The sequence below is a fragment of the Ambystoma mexicanum genome, chromosome 4p (assembly GCF_040938575.1).
Source record: "Ambystoma mexicanum isolate Mex_15411 chromosome 4p, UKY_AmexF1_1, whole genome shotgun sequence".
NCBI classification, from domain to species: domain Eukaryota; kingdom Metazoa; phylum Chordata; class Amphibia; order Caudata; family Ambystomatidae; genus Ambystoma; species Ambystoma mexicanum.
The window spans coordinates 1,094,528,327-1,094,546,038 of record NC_090927.1 but is presented as its reverse complement, the minus strand read 5'-3'; positions in this window follow the sequence as shown (position 1 = coordinate 1,094,546,038).

Sequence of the window (17,712 nt, the reverse complement as noted above, 5' to 3'; positions counted from 1 at the left end):
TTGCACTGTTTGTTATGAAAATGAAAACGTTAATAAAAACTAAATTTTCAACAAAAAAAAATTGTCATGTTTGGTAATGTGATTGGTGTACTTTCCAAGTCAGCTTTATAAAATTAGATTATTTTAGTTCATGGTAAGAACTGGTAATCAATGTGTTCAAATGCAGAAATTGCGGAGTTGGCACCCATCCCAGATTCATCCCTTAACCAGTGTGTAATGCTGGGCATCTAATTTAATCTTGTATTGCCTAGCCTCTCGAAATTGCCAGTCCCTAAACCTTTCAAAATTGTCAGCCCTTCTCAGGGTATGATCTTCAAAGCAGCCTCTTTCATGGTTTCACTGGCTATAGTGCTGCTTCCACTATAATAGTGAGCATTGATATACTGCACACCACAGGCCCTTTATTCTTTTGATCTCTAATGGCAACACTATTTGAAAAGCATGTCCCAGTTGTAACCTCAGTCTGTCTGCATACAGAAACCTTCCTGGTAGATTCTAATCTTCATACACTGTCCATGCTATCTTATGTGTAGATTTCTCCTTCGTACCAATTGGTCTCCTCTGTCCATGTTTGTGCATGTTTGCATTATGTGAGGCAGCAAATGTGAGTTCTCTGTCTATTCTGGGTTACATGTACCTTTTACATACAGTCCTGGATCAATACTACAGGCTGCATACCTTCCTGGATGATTTTGATAAAAAGTCTCCTGTATCTATGCGAGAACAGAAGTAACCTCTTCGTAGACTAATAATGTTGGCCTTTCAATGGTACTTGTTTATCATTCTGATTAGAGCAAGAATGAAGAGGGTAAGGGGACTTAAAGGGAGCAAACATCCTTATGTTTAATGCTGTGAGGCAGCACATCAACCTATGGGTTGTGATTGTGGCATGGGGGAGCGGGGTAGATATTCTTGATCACTTAATACCTTTGGTTTGGTGGAGGGGGGGGCCCAAAGATGTCGGTGCCCATGACCCCAAAAGTGCTTAAGTTGGCCCTGCAATCTACACACTGAGCACTGCGTGGTGGCGTCGCTCGACGCTGTTAAAGCTTTTGACTCAGTGTATTGGGAGTGGATGATTGCTGCTCTAAGGGTCTTTGGGTTTGGTGAGAACTTAATACGCTGGGTGAAGCTGCTATACACTCTCCCAACAGCTAGAGTGAAGTCTGGTAGGCAAATATAAAAAACATGGCACATACAAAGGGGAACACGCAAGTGATGTCCACTTTCACCCATGCCCTATATATTGACCTTGGAAACCCTGGCAGTATTCTTGAGACAGGAATATGGGGCAGTGGGCATCAAAGCAGGTGGATCCAGGCACCTCATATCAATATATGCTGACAATGTCCTGCTTTACCTATGCGCAGGGGCGTTGCTAGGGGGGGTAAGGGGGCTATAGCCCTTGATCTTTTGGTTGTAGCCCCGGATATAATCTCAGGAGCTACAGCCAAAAGACTAGCTAGCCCCCAGTCCCAACAGTTCCGACATCAGCGTAGCCCCGGGTCTTTTCCAGACCTAGCAACTCCCCTGCATATGCGAACCGCAACGCAGTTTACCAATAATATTAGATGTGATGGACGATTTTGCAAGATTTTCTGGAATCTCTTTCAATAGGTGGAAGGCCTGCCTCTCCTCTCTGGCGGGGTTACACTGGGTAAATAAAACATCCTTAACTGATTTGGGGCTACAATGGGAGACACATTTATTTTTTTATTTTATTAACATTTATAAAGTGCGCAGCAGTCCAAAGGCATTGTGGTGCTGTTACAAGAAGGCATACTTAGTTACATGTGGATGACAGAAAGCAGGAGGAGGGAAACAGATGAGGGAGTACACAAGCATAAAACATGAGCAAAAGGTGGTCAGTGTAGATAGAATACGCTCAGTTATATAAACAGAAAGACAGACTAAAATGGACTATATCTAAAAACCATGAAATGACGCAGGGTGTGGGTGGACTGTAGGGAGGTGATTAGTTGAAGAGAATGGTTTTCAGCATTTTCTGGAATACGGTAAGGGAAGCCTCAGCTCTGAGCGGGTTTGGTAAGGAATTCCATGATTTGGAGGCCTTGTATGGGAGTATGTATTCATGTATGTATGTGTGTATTCAAGTACCTAGGGATCTGAATTACACATTCTCCTAGCGACATGCACACATACAATACGCTTAGAGCAGCGAAAGTTGTTAAGAAATCTATGACCTTTTGGTCTCGGTTGCCACTTTCTCTTATGGGCAGAATCGGTATCATTAAGAAGATTGTCCTCCCCAGGCTTCTGTGCAGTTTCATGAATGTCCACTATTATTTGGGGTTGCTTTTTTCTGCTCTCTCAATGTCATCCTACGAGACTCCCTATGGGGCCTGAAGCGGCGTGGGCTGGCACTGAATGTTTTATCCTTGGCCTATGGGGATGGCGGGGTTCAGTTGCCAAGGCTGGAGCTTTATTACTTGACCGCCCAACTGTGTTTTGTAACAAAATGGCTATCTGACGAATATACGACTGAAACCGTACTACTACAGTCATTGGCAAGGTCTGCCTGGCTCAAAGACATGTTATGGCACCCAGCAGATAACACATGTTCTCAGCACCTGGTGGTAAAATTGGGCAGCCAGATCTGGTCCAGAGTGCTTGAGTTGCTTCGCTTACACAACCCTTATTCACCTAATAATCCCGATCACAGCGTCCATATGTACACTTATATGGGAATTTGCTGTCAATAGAAAGTGGGAGAGATGAACAATAGTCACCTGGGGGATATGTATAAAGATGGGACAATTAGAGATCTGGATAGCGTGATACAGCGAGAGGACCTTCCGAAGAGACAATTCTTGTGGTACATGAGTGTGGCTAGGATGGCTAAGGGCAGATGTATTGAATGGCCTGAAGAACCTCGGGCAGACACGCTGCTGGAGTTCATGTATGCACTGGAAGATGGCTGGAGACCTGTGGCTAGACTGCATAAACACCCATTGGAAAGAACTAGTGAGAAATGCATTAATTTGAAAACAAGATGGGAGTCCGATGTTTGTTTGGACATTTCAGAAAAGCATTGGGAAATGGCGTTAGAATGTGTCCCGGAACGCTACATTTAGGCTGATTCAGATTAATGTGCTCCATCACACATATTTGAACCCTAGCAGGGTGGCTAAGTTTAACTGCAAAAGGTCTTCGACCTGCCCCTGGTGTGGCCTGTAGGATGCCGACTTCATACACATGATGTGGAATTGTGTGAACGTGCAAGTTTTTGGTCACAAACTAAGCAGGCATGTGTTGAGGCTGGAATTACTAAATACCAGTGTGACCCACTGGAGTGCCTACTGGGCATATATCCTAGACCAAGTAAACACACCCACACCGTCAGATTTATGGACATGGCATGTATATTAGCTAAAAGATGCATAGCTATGTCATGGAAACTCAAAAAAGGCCCTTAATATGAGAAGTGGTGTTTGGAATTTGTGATTTGTTGTGAGGCTGAAATGAAAGTGTGGCTTGGAGCGATACAGTTGCACACTGCTGACCTACCTCCCACCTTTGAGACCTGGAGGACATTAATTGCGTCAATGTTCCATCCCTCTGATGACAAGCCACTTTGAGTGCAACCTTGCCCTTCATCTACTTACGGTATTAGGAGGTACTGAACTCTCTGATCTTGGACCCCTGTGATTACGGTTATTGTGATTTAAATGGTTGCTTCTCAGCACGCCACTAGTATCCGAGTTTATAATTACCAATATTATGCTTTTAATGTACACAGGCCTTGGTTGTATTGTAAATGTATATGTTGTGTTAATCTGTTTGTGTTTGGTTTTTTTCTGAAGACATCAGCCAATAATATTGTGAGTTGCTTTTCTTTGACTGCTAAGATGTAAATTGAACACTGCTGCTGCAACAACTCACCAATAAACACATTTTCAAAATAAAATTAATCCAAAAAAATATCAAATGTCTGTTGTGCTTTCAAAACAGCTACCATTTTCAAGTGCGTGGGGAAATGAAACATACAAAGTGCTGATGTGTGAAATTGCTTTTGAAAATAGAAAAAGGTTGCAGTTGGTTTAAATCTAGACCTTATCAAGGAATGCTAATACTCATGATCCTGTAATGTTCCAAGGTACTGTCTAATGTTGACATTCAGGGGGTTTTGTAGGGCAGGTGGGTTGAACTGTTTATTTGGCCTTTTGTTCCATGTACATGAGACTGAAATGTGAAGTCCCAAAAAGTGAGCTTTGTTTTGTGCCACAGAGAAGGTGGCGTGTGTAATCATTTGGTGCAACTATTCATTGAACCTATCATTTAATAAATATATATTCTTTCTTTACCCTGCCCTAGTTCCTGACTTATTGGTGGCAGAGGGGGAGGAATCTACGTGGCTCAATATGAGTCATAGACACAAGACTACACTGAACCAGACAAGTTATATTGTGTGGCACTTTAACTGGGGCGGGGGATGAACTCCCCATGTTAAGGGTAGTCTCTCTCTCTCTCTCTCTCTCTCTCTCTCTCTCTCCCTCTCTCTCTCTCTCCCTCTCTCTCTCTCTCCCTCTCTCCCTCTCTCTCCCTCTCTCTCTCTCTCTCTCTCTCTCTCTATATATATATATATATCATTACATACATGTTATCGAAAAAACTGTGCTGTTATGACCCCAACGTGGGATGTTCCTTCTAAAAGTGTGCAAGTGCAAAGTAGAGCCAAACATTAAGACCTTTTTTTCGGTATTGTAGCACACTGCTAGATAGGAAAGCATTGGTGATGTCTGCAGCTGACCCAACTACTGAAAACTGACATGAATAATAGTAATTTGGTTAAATCATAAAGGATTCTTCCAATTTCGAAGCACTCAAATAATCAGTGTCGCAATCATTACCCACTTCTAGTGCTCAATTTAGCGATACAACAATTTACCCCTTAGTTGTGACACCCAAACAAAGATAGACAAAAGTAATTTAAAATGTAATATATATTTAATATATTCTAAAGACTAAAATATTAAAAATATTAAAATTGCCTATTAATAAATGATATGTGCTTTAAAAACTACGATGAAAAAAACCGAAATGCAAATGTCTGACAATGTACAAAAATTAAGCTACTACAACAAAATACAAATAAAAACTGTTCCCCTTGGTATTAGTTGTATACAGTTGCAGCAGGGAAACAAAGAATAAGCCCTAGAGTCGCTGTCACTTTGTTAGGGTATTCCTCAGGGCTATGCAGAAAGGGGAAGGGAGAGTGAGAAAGACAAAGAGAAATATATCTTGACTAATTGTCAGTAGCATAGCAATTTGATATATTGGTGACATGTTTTGTTTATTATCTACATCTCTGGCTTCGCCCTCTTCAATAAAGTTCTTATTGGTAGAATTCTAGTACAATACTTGCTCAAATCGTTTTGATTTCTTATTTCTAAAAAAGAGTAGGAGTGGGGACTCACAAGGAACAGTTCAACCTGGTCAATGCAGAAAGACCTGCTAGTAATTTCAATTGTAGACAACATGATGACTGCATACAAATATGGGAGGGATTCAAAAAGTATCCCTGAGTAGAACGAGAGAGAGTGAAAGCTCGGAAAATGAATTACCTTACTCAAAGGAGTAACCTAAATGTAGTAGAGGGTGATATTGTTCAGCAGTTGGAATGCAAACGGTCTTGAAAGAAAGATGTTCTTTCTTAAGAATGTATATGTGATCAAAGAAAGGGGATACATTTGCATATTTGTTTAATAACCAGTTAACCAGTAAGGCATTTACTTTGACAGAGTTATGAATATGTCTATGTCCTTATGATCCTTATTCCAGCTGGGAACAAGTGGCGGAATCTATGAATATATATATATATATATATATATATATATATATATATATATATATATATATATATATATATATATATATTACATGGCCACGGTAGTGGCCATGTAGTTATGGTTAAGTTGCTGTTTCCATAGGAAGAGCACTTTTTGGGCGGCTTATAACTTTGCTGCCCCTGGACGAATCCTCACCAAACTTTGCAAAAAAAGTATATGGCCGACTCTGAATTTGTTTTGCAAAGTTTTTTGAGGTTTGGTGCAGGGGGGGCAAAGTTATAGGGGGAGGTCCCAAAACTTATTTTTTTCCCATAGACATAATGGGAAAAAACTTTGCTCACGCCTACAGCCCAAACCGCTGGACGGATTTACACCAAATTTGCAGCAGGAGCGGCGACTTGGTCCCGAAATCGTGCTTGTTTTTTTATTTGGTGTAAATCCGTCCAGTAGATTTTTAAAAATGACAAAAATGTAAGTGAAAAAAATCAGTGATATCTGTGTCCGCTTCGTGGACACGCTTCCCTGTTTGCTCCGCAGATAAGACAGGGATTGGGCTAGCGGCTTGCATGATGTCCGCGGACATGTTACGTGCTTTCCCATTGGCTGCGGTGAAGCGTGCAGTGCGTCGTATTTTCAGAGACGCCTGCCATCTTTGTTTATTGTTTGCATCGAGAGGCTTTGTCAAGAGAGAGCCTGGATACAACCCGTCCACGGTGGCCTGCGGAGGGTCGAGGAGTGGGATCTGCCGCCTGCACAGTCAGATACCATCAGCCTTGCGTGTCTAAATCCCGTTCCTCCCACCCCCTGCTCATGGCCCGTGTCTCTCTCCCATTCACCCCCACCCCCCTCTCATGGCCCGTGTCTCTCTCCCGTTCCCCCAACCCCCGCTCATGCCCCGTGTCTCCCTCCTGTTCCCCCCACACCCCGCTCATGCCCCGTGTCTCCCTCCCGTTCCCAACACCCCCGCTCATGGCCCGTATCTCTCTCCCGTTCCCCCCACGCCCCGCTCAAGCCCCGTGTCTCTCTCCCGTTCACCCCCACCCCCGCTCATGCCACGTGTCTCTCTCCCATTCCCCCCCACTACGGGCTCATGCCCCGCGTCTCCATCCTGTCCCCCCCACCCCCACTTATGCCCCGTGTCTCTCTCCCGTTCCCCCCACCCCCCGCTCATGCCCCGCATCTCCCTCTTGTTCCCCCCACCCCCCGCTCATGCCCCGTGTCTCTCTCCCGTGCCCCCCACCCCCCGCTCATGTCCCGTGTCTCTCTCCCGTTCCCCCCACCCCCGCTCATGCCCCGCGTCTCCCTCTTGTTCCCCCCATCCCCCGCTCATGCCCCGTGTCTCTCTCCCGTGCCCCCCAGCCCCCGCTCATGTCCCGTGTCTCTCTCCCGTTCCCCCCACCCCCCGCTCATGCCCCGCGTCTCCCTCTTGTTCCCCACACCCCCCGCTCATGCCCCGCGTCTTCCTCCTGTACACCCCACCCCCGCTCATGGCCAGTGTCTCCCTCCTGTACCCTCCAACCCCCACTCATGCCCCGTGTCTCTCTCCTGTTGCCCCCACCACCCACTCAAGCCCCGTGTCTCTCTCCCGTTTTTTCACTGAATATATATATATATATGTGTGTGAGGGACACATAACTAAGCAGTAATGTTGATTAAAACATTGTCACCTAGTTAACTGTGAGCGAAGTGTCTTGCTTCTTACCTAGGTCTGGATATTGTGGACCCTCCTCCAGCTGAAACTGCAGAAACGCCATTACTTTGTACTATTAAAGCACGTTTGAATGTCACGATAATGTGTGAAAAGAGCGGACGTCTTGTACAAAACGCTAGAGCGCTATTGTTCAGTCTGCTATGCATTGCAAAGTTTAAAGATGGTAGCTCAATTGTGTAAGTAAAATACATGTAGCCATGAGTATAATACGGTATAATATGAGCAGGTATAAACCACACTAAAATACTCCTATTTATTCTACTGTAAATAGCCAGTTTTAAGAGATGCATATACACATAGTGGAATACATCATGATAAAAAGAAACACAAACTATGTCGACAAATTATTGCAACGTGTATAGACATTTGCATAGTGCATGCCAGCGGCGGCAATCTTGGCAGTATTAAAACACGAAAGCACTTTTTAATTTAAATAATAGCACAAATCTTCACATTTTTAAATTGTGACTCTACCACATTAATAAAACATGCAAGGGACAGTCACACTGAAATGCTCCTATATTTATTATTATTGAAATTTAATTAAGCGCAAACTAAGGCCCAAAGGCATCTAGACGCTAAGTGGAGAAAGGCAATTTTACTGGAGCACACCTCAAAAAGCTAAAAAATAGAAAATAAGCTAAAAAGATGAGTTTTAAGTGCTTTCCTAAAAGGAAAGTATTCAGTTTGCACTCTCAGGTGTTGCGGGAGGGCATTCCGCAGGCTGGGGGCAAGTACTGAAAAAGAGCGGCCGACAAGCTGCCTGCAGCAAAACTTAGGAATTTTCAGAAGAGCCAGTGATTCCGAAAGAAGACTTCTTACGGGAACATACCTAACCAGTTTCATCCTCAATTACTGAGGACCAACATTATAAAGGGCTCTGTGTACCACACACAGAGTTTTAAACTCAATCCACGCTTCTACAGGCAACCAATGCAGCTGGTAAAGAAGAAGAGCGGAAAGAGACAATCGGGGGACATTAAACGCTAAATGCGCTGCTGCATTCTGTAGGACCTGCAGTCGCTATTCCTGGTAGTTTGGCTGTCCCGGATAAATGCCATTGCAATAATCTACAGACCACGATATTGAGGATGTAATCAGAGTAGTACGGTTTTCTTTGGGAAGCAGAGAAAGAATTTTTCTCAAGGTTTTCAATTTCCAGAATCTGGACCCGCAGATGGAGGAGATCTGAGCTTCACACGAGCCATTATGCAGAAGTTTAACACCCAGGCTCTTAACTGAAGCACATGGAACAGGGCAAGGGCCAAAAGAGTCAGCCCAATATTGCGAGTTCCAAAGATGGTCCCTACCCTCTCGTCCGATTACTAATACCTCTGTATTACTCCCATTAAGCTGAAGCCAGTTGGCTGCCATCCAAGAACCCACTTTTTCCAAACTGTCCCGCAGCTGGTTGAAGCAGTCTGCAGTGAGTCAAGCCTGAAAATCAACTGTGTATCATCCGTGTAGGAATAAAAGAGTACACCGCACTCAGTTTTAAGATCCGGCAGCATGCGAACATACAAATTCAACAAAAGCAAAAATAGAGCCGACCCCTGCAGAACTCTGCAAAATTGTTCTACAAGAGAAGAGATCATCTGTGGTCAGCGCCCCAAGAAGGACTTAAACCAGGCCAGAAGAGATCCAGTAACACCAGCGTGTTCCAACCTGGTCAAAAGAATTTGGTGGTCCACTGTATCAAAGGCCACGGAGTGATCCAGGAGAATAAGGACTCCGGTCGCTCCGAGGTCTTGAAGCAGCACCAGGTCGTCCAGAAATGAAATAATTACGGACTCCGTCCCCAATTTGGGACGGAAGCCTGATTGGTATGGATGGAAACAGTCATTATTTTCCAGGAAACGCGAGATCTGCAGCGTTATCACCACTTCCATCAGCTTCATTATTGCTGATAGCAAGGAGATCGGACTACAAATGGCAGGGAATCAAGATTACCTTTTTTTAAAGTGGGAAGACCACAACACATTTATGGACAGCCACCTCTACTTGCTATAAGTAGATACTATAAAAAAATGAATATGGAAGTAGTGGAATCAATCATATCACAACCCGGTATTCTTACCCAGGTATGAGTTCATTGTATGGGACCCCAGAGGCCTCAGCCATCCACTAGTGAGAACAGGCAAACTCAATCTTATTGCATGGGCAATTTCAGGGGAACTTGGGTTAGGCCAGGATTATCAAATGAGGCTGAGCTCATCATTAATGAATCCTGAGCAACAGGAACGCATAGTGCTTACAAATCTATGTGGGCTAACTGGAATAGCTGGTCTATGGAGAGGAACATACATCCTGATGGAACACATGTGGTCCACGTTGCTAATTTCTTAGCCCAGATGGCAGCTCAGGGGAAAGCATATAGGACCATCAATATGGCCAGGTGCACGATATCCACAGGACACCCCAGGATTGAAGGGGTTGCTATAGGTGGACATCCCCTGATTTGCAGACTTTTAGGAGGAGTGAAAATATCTAAGCCCCCTAGAGAGAAATACGCTCAATTATGGGATGTTGACACAGTATTGAACCTTTTTCTATCATGGCCGGAAAACCAGGAAATATCCAGCAAGGCCATTTCAGCCAAACTATCCATGCTTCTATGTCTGTTGTCTTGTAAGAGATCTTCGGATATTAGAGTGCTAGAGATCAACAAGAAAAGTATATCACCGAATGTGGTGACCTTCTTCATAACGAGAGGCACCAAGACAGGATTAAAATCTATATCATCCGACTCGTTTCCAGGGCAGACTAAATTATGCGTGATGAGACGTTTGACAGCATACGAAGATATTATGAGAGAAGTGAGACCACCAGGCGTATTCCAATTGATAATAGCACTCTGCAAACCATACAAGTCCATAACACTGTCTACAATAGCCAGATGGCTGAGTCGGGTGATGGATCAGGCAGCAATTGGCATAGTAAGATACAGTGCTCATTCAGCGAGGGGAGCGATGGCCACCAAAGCATTTAACATAGTAGCCAGAGTAGAAGACATCATGAGATCGGCAGATTGGCCGAATTAATCGATTTTAGGGCTTTCTATTTTAAACCAATGGAGAGAATGGCATTGTTAGTGGTGAGTACGCTTTGAACAAGCATAATCTGAGCCTCCGATCTTGACATAGAGTTCAGATTTTCAAGACATTTGTTCCAGAAAATCATAATTCTATTAAAGACAAGGAGGCGAAGGATTATTCCACCCTGACATTCGTATTATCAATGAGGAATGTTGAAAATGTATTAAACTGTTGTAAAGGTATATAACTGCATAAATGGATATAAATATATGAATGATATAAAGGTATTAAATGTTATATATGCATAATGTTATAACAAAATTGGAACTGTCAGAAGTATATGATTGTCGCATCCTCTTTTGACTTACAGTCACTGAATATATTTTGTTTTACTAGGTACGATGGTGGATTCCAAACAACTGGGAAATTGTAGAAATACTCTGATCATACAACGGGATTGCGGTTAACAGTGGATGCAATTTCGATCAAACAAAGAAAGAGGAAGTGAAAGAGGATGTTCAGTGCGGTCATGAGGACTGGACTGATTGGTTATTTGTGTCACCTGGTCAGTTAAGAGACCAATAATATTAGGACTACCAAAGACTCTATGTCCAATGGATGTTGTAGTTTTTTGATCTTTGTTACTAATATATATTATTGGTTCGCCATTGCTGCTTGAGTAGTAAATTGAAAAAGAAGCATACTCCGAGCCTCTGTCTTGACATAGAATCCCCATTTCAGACCTGAGCAGGAGGGTCTAACCGGGTATTGGTTGAAAGGGCGTTTAGCATATTTATTTAACATCTTGCAATTGGTATGCACTTTATACATAGCAACAAAATATGTGCATGTGTCAAACAATGACTGCACAAAGGTGACTATCACACAGGGTCTTCTGTGGTGGGCTTAAGTCTGCAAGTGGTAGAGCCGTTGATGTTGTTTTTGAGCCGGCTGTACCGTATCAGCTTTCTAGTAATGCAAAAGTCCTGGCTTAAAGGCTCACATCATATTCCATTGTGCTGTACGTTTTCCTGCTGTAATAATACTCAGAATTATGCTGAATGGAATATGCTAGAAGCCCAAGGATTTAGGGTACATAATGTGAGATCTCTGTTGTGAAACAGGAGTCTACGCAAAGTAGTGATGATAGATGAGAAAAAGTAGAATGCGAGTGACTAGTTTTAGCAGCCTTAGAACTATTTTATTCAGCTGTTAATCTGTATGTAGTTCAATGTACTGTGGCAGAAGAGAACATATATTTCTGTAAATTGAGTGGGTACACATATAAGTAGTTCTTCAGCGATGTTTATGCATCATGTATGTTTACGTTTGTATTCTGACAGAGCCCTCTCTTTTGTTAATCTTTACGCAATCGATGAAATAGATGCAATTTAGATGGGTAATACATACATGTATTATTAAAACTGTTGTGAAACTGCCTGTGCTCACTTTGATTCTGTGAAAGTTACTACTGGCACAGGGTAGCCGTTTGTTTGTAATCGTGTTGTTGTTGTAGGGCTGTGGAGCCCAAAGGCGATGGCTGGTTAGGCAGGCGGCAGAACTAGATTTCAATGTATAACGGGGCATTTTACATAGTTTACCGCATGACTCTTGCCTTGCTTCATAGCTTCTGGCACCACCACCACTATATGGTTAAAACGCATACCAAGTGTTTATGTCTTCTTAAATTCAACCTATATACACCTTTTATGACATTTTTCATGAGAGAGGGTCTGTGCTCCTATTTACTGTGGCAATCCTTTTATGGGGCACCTGGTAAGGCTGGGCCCTGGAGCTCTGGAACTCAGTTGATTTCTGCCGCACGTGAACCCAGGTGGCCTTTGTATTGTTAAAATGACATTACGTGTGTACATGTGTGTGATGCGGGAAATGCATCGGAGGGACAGGGCCTACGTATACTTGTCCTTTATTGCTTTTTATCATGTGTTCTGTCGTGTTTTCCATGCAGGAGTTCATGTGGGACTCCTGACGGTGCAGCTCTCTCTTTTGGTTTGGTGTACAGACCCATGGGATATCCTTGTGGCACCCATGGGTGGGGGTACAACCTTGTATTCCTAGTGTATGTTTTTGGGCACCTGTGGGTGGCCCCCAGAGCAGGGTACGGGCTGGTGGCAGCTCCATGCTGAAATGACTAGTGCCCTGAGCGTCCTCCATTTTGGGATGCCCAGGCCTGTCATTGGAATCGGTAGATTCCTGATGGAAACAAGATGGCTCCCATGGCCTCTTGCCTTCCATCGCCTGTAACCTTGATCTTCCCGAAGTCCCGGGAAGCCCTGACTCTGTCCCTTCCCCTGACTGGCTGTTGGGTGGAAGTTCCATATATGGCAGTGTGGGGAACTGCCGACCAGACTGGCTGGAGCCTTCCCAACGACCGTATGTTGTGGGTACACCTGTGGGTGAGACCTGGGTGAATGGAGTGTGTGACGAATATACACTTCTTGTTGTGGATGTCTGGTATCTGGTGTTTGACACAATGACTGAGACAACCTGCCCGAAACTGGAATGAATGCAGTGTGTAGTGTTGAATGGCGTGGTACTTGTCCCAATCCACATTCTGTGTTATGAGTGTCTGGATGGAGAAGAATGGCCTGAATGCACTGTGCACCTGATTGGCTGACTGACTGCTGAATGCCCTTCTGATTGATTGTTTGCCTGAGTCTGACCCAGCAGAATGAATGGGAGACCAACAGTATATCTGGGGGCCTCTCACTGCTAGAAATCGTTCAGAAGCTGAAGAGAAACTGGAGTTGAAACTGAAGCTCGACCTTTATTTTATTTTGCATTTTTAAAGCGCTCACACAGCCCGCAGGCATTGAGGCGCTGTTATAGGAATTGTTCATTTTTTTTAGTTGCGTAATTGTTTTTTTTTTGTCTTAGTTGTATTTATAACGCGCTTAAACACCCAGAGGTTTCTAAGCACGGACCCGGGGATCGAACTTGTGTTGCTTCGTGTCGTCTTGCTTCCAAGGCGCGCACGTTGCCGTTAAGCTATCCCCCCGGGACGTTGAAGCCCTGCTGGAAGAGAAGAATTGCTGTTGCTCTACTTAGTCGATCTGAAAGCGGTTGTGTCTTCAAGAACTGATCCAAGAGAGGACAGGGTAAGGAGACCTCTTCCCGAGCCACAAGGGACCATCGTGCACCACCTGATCCTTGCCAAAGCTCCCTGGTAGACAGACCTATGAAAGGCGGCCGACCGGAGACGGGGACTGCCGCAGAATCCCAAAAAGAATGATCCGGACTGTTGTCCGTCGCCGACCGGTGCTGCAGTGCTCCCGTTGCCTAAGAACGGATGCTCTCGTCTGCACCGTCGACCACTTTGTCCCACCGGAGAAAGTCGAGGCCGCTGACGCGCCGAGGAGCATCCGCTGGTGGGTTTTCTGCCACCTAAAGACCACAGAGACGCCGGATGACTCGAAGCCCCTGCTGGGCCACAGTTCTTCAAACCCTTTGATCTATCGACACCGAGGTGCCCCGCATGCCTCTTCTTTGCAGGACGTCTACGCTCTGTCATCGACGAGCACCGCTAGGAATGAAGCTGCCACTTCACTGCCGTAGTTCACCCTGTTCATCACCGGACGTTCGATGACCCGTGGCTCCTGCCTTAAAGGGAGTGCACTCAAGAAGGGCCATCGATTTCCTGATGAGGAATTCTACAACACCAGGTACTTTGGGGTTGCAGAACTATTGGAAAGACTCTTATGAAAAATATATGGACTGGGCTTGTGATATATCTTTATTCTACAGGTTGCCCAGGTGGGGGGATCTCCACACAGAACTGTGTATGTAACAGGCCAGTATTCTGCCAATTGTTCTAACCAACTGCTTTCCTCTTATATCTATTGTTGGTTTCCTTTACAAACTGATCTGTGTGACATTTAACCATACAGTTGATGCACTTTAAAGAGATTGAATAGTGATTGTGGTACCATGTAGAACTGTATATTTGCCATTATAGATAACCAAGTACAAAGTGAGTTATTGTGATATTGTACATAACCATGAACATTATTATATAAAGACTGTGTTTTAACTAATACAGTGGGCTGACATTCCTCTGTGGGTGCTTGGGGACTACACTGTACTTAAGAACCAGCCCACATCACCTCCTAAGAAGCTAGGCCCTGATTGCTCATGCATTGCTAGCAATAATAGCGAATCTTGGCTGGGGTCCTCTCTGCCTCTCTCTACCATATAGAGAGCAGGAGTACAGACCCCCCCCCCTCCAGTCTTTACAATGTGACACGGCACAAGCCTTGGAAGGGACCCAGGCATTACAAATCCTATTTCGCTATGTGCTTTTTTGTTTATGTTTCACTCCTGTTTTTTTGGTAAATACCGAAAAACATGTGGGTGTAGTAGGGATGGCACAGGCCTCATGCCCTGTGTGGTACAAAAACCCTGGTGGATACCTCTTGAGTAAAGTGCTCATCTCCGACATGGGCCGAGCCTGCTCTTCGCAAGTTGGAATCCCACGGCAGGGGCCGACTTAGCCCTTCACTAGTCTACGGTCGATACATTGAATACCATTAAGATGGGTAATAACAGCTGTTATTACAGTACTTGCTAGCAGGAGAAATACAGCATGAAGCACTACATTATCATATTTTATCTTGTAAAGCCAGCTTTTCTTAAGTGAAATATGGCCAGTAGGTTCTTCGTTTCCTAACAGGTGACAGACGTTCGCAGGCCATGCTTCAGATATTTTGGTAGATGTATTTATAGAGCACAAAGATGTTCTTTTTGGCTCAAATGTGCACTTCACTTCCCTCCAGGTAAAGACAAAGATTTGGCAGACCATGTGGGACAAAATAGAAAGCATCTGCACAGCAGCGCATGCCATTCTAGATATAAAAATAAATTTGATGACTCATAAGACCAAGTCAGGTCAAAATATTTGAAAGCCAAGGAGAAACAATACAGATTTGAGGATGGTCGCTGCTTCAGACAGAATGCACCACAATTAAAAAGAAAGCCCAATCTATTATGGACCCTGCACGCCTGCAGAGGCTCAGAGCCTTGCAACAGCCTTCCAGGTGTTGGGAAGGAAATAACCAATGCCACCCACCTAGGTGCTTTAGAGTGAGGCGAATCCCATAAAAGAAACCTGTGATGTGCCAGGGCTGAGAGGGGCGTACTAAGAGACCCTGCACCAACATAATATTATGCAAATTGTAGATGTTTGGACTTAGTTTGTGCATATAAACAGGCGCCATTTTATAGCCACGGCAGAAACATAGGGCCTGCATGGCAGCGCGTTAGACACAGGCCGCAAACCCTGATGATCCTGAATAGGCCCAAACGCTGATGAGAGAGAGACCCGTGCTGTTAATTTCCACAGAAACCCTCCTTTGTTCTACAACTGTTGCCAATATGTTTTATCCCGAGAATGAATGTGTCCGGCAAGGCCATGAGACGGTGCTAGGTGCCTTGCAGTAACTGTTATCACAACCAGGCCAGAGCAAGCCTCTGACCACCACCCAGCCAAATATGAGTTATAGCACCTACAAGTGTCCGAGCAACAATACCCCTGAATTCCAAGATACCAGCTGACCCCTGGCCCACCGACCATAAACCAGACAACCATGAAAGATCTAAAAGAATTGTCATCATATTTGTACTTTACAATGGCATGATTTGCAAGCGAGCTGCGGGGAGGGATAAATCATAGTTCAAAAGCGAGGGTGGAAGCCTTAGATGCCAAACAACACAAGTGGGATGAGTGAAATGTGTGCGGGTCACAGTGACCTCGAGCTTCCTCCTGTACCAGCCCATGATCATGCCAGGTGCCCTGTGTAGCAAAGAGTAGCACTGATAGAATAACACATGTAATTGTATTTTCGACCTTGGTTCCCTAGAGATGATGAGCCCAGCTGACCCCACATGATGGAAGACGGATGGACAGGGCTGGGACCAATGTCTTGGCATCCCCTATGGAGTAGGCTGACCATGCATAGGGTTGCACCAAACAGCTGCACAGTTTTTTACTGTATACTGATGACACTGTGCCCCTTTTTAAGCTCTTGCTTGCACCTTTTTTCTCAGAACATTCCTGAGCAGCAGAGTTCTTTGCTGGCACACATATTTTTTGTATATTTAAACCCTGTTATCCTTGCAAGAATCCCTTGGCCTTTCTACTCTAGTGGGTTGTATTTTTTCTGGTGTGAGCCTTCAAAGGTAAGGCTAAAACAGGCAGTGTTTGCAAAATATTGCCTGTCTCAGTACCAACCCTGTTACGAGTAATGCAAATAGCACCAACGGTGCTCTGAGCAAATACTGCTGCCTGTAAATACCACTGAATTCAAAAATTCTAAATCACCTTGAAAATCCGCCAATGTTTACCTTCAGTACAAAAGTAGAAGTACAAATTGTAAAGTCCCTTACATTATCTCATCATTTTTTTTCTGTATGCACAAGAAACTTTTAAGGGGGGGTGGGAAAATGTACCTCTCTGAAACCCACCTTCTCACCTCTGTAGTGGTAAGATCCACTACTGCACATAAGCCATATGCAACTCCAAAATAAGAGTTGAAATGGATAGAAAACGAATCTTAAATATTCCCTTTGGATTTTGAGGGCATTTGCTGATACAGTTGAAGGAAGTCTCTTTGTTAGCAGTACTTTTAGTGGAAGTTTCAAAGTGTTTACTGGTCATTGGTGGGGGTGCAAATGCCAATGATGTTGACGGTGGTCCACACAGCTTAATAAAATCCAGTGCAGAGTAATGTGATGTCTTCCAAAAGCAGGACGGGTTAATGCGCAGATAGAGACTGGCAAAAAAATAGCCAAATAGGTAGGCTATCCTCTGCGCGCAAGTTAATGGAGTTTTGAAAAAGTACAGAGCAGCTCAACAAGGCATTTAAGCTTTTTTACAGAAATGTATCATAGTTTGCATAGCTTTCTGCCACACTGTGTTCCCTTGTGTGCAGGATTTGGAATGCGGTGGGTGCAGCCATGCAAAAAGAGACATCACCAGCAGCAAGCCATCACCTTTAAGCAGCAGACTCCCCTCCCCCGCTCCCCACGTCAAAGAAAACACAACATGCTCCCAGTGGAGGGGGTTGTGGGGCTGGAGAATAGTCTGCTGCAACGCGTACCCCTATATAGGGACATCCACACTAGAATGCATCCTGTGATG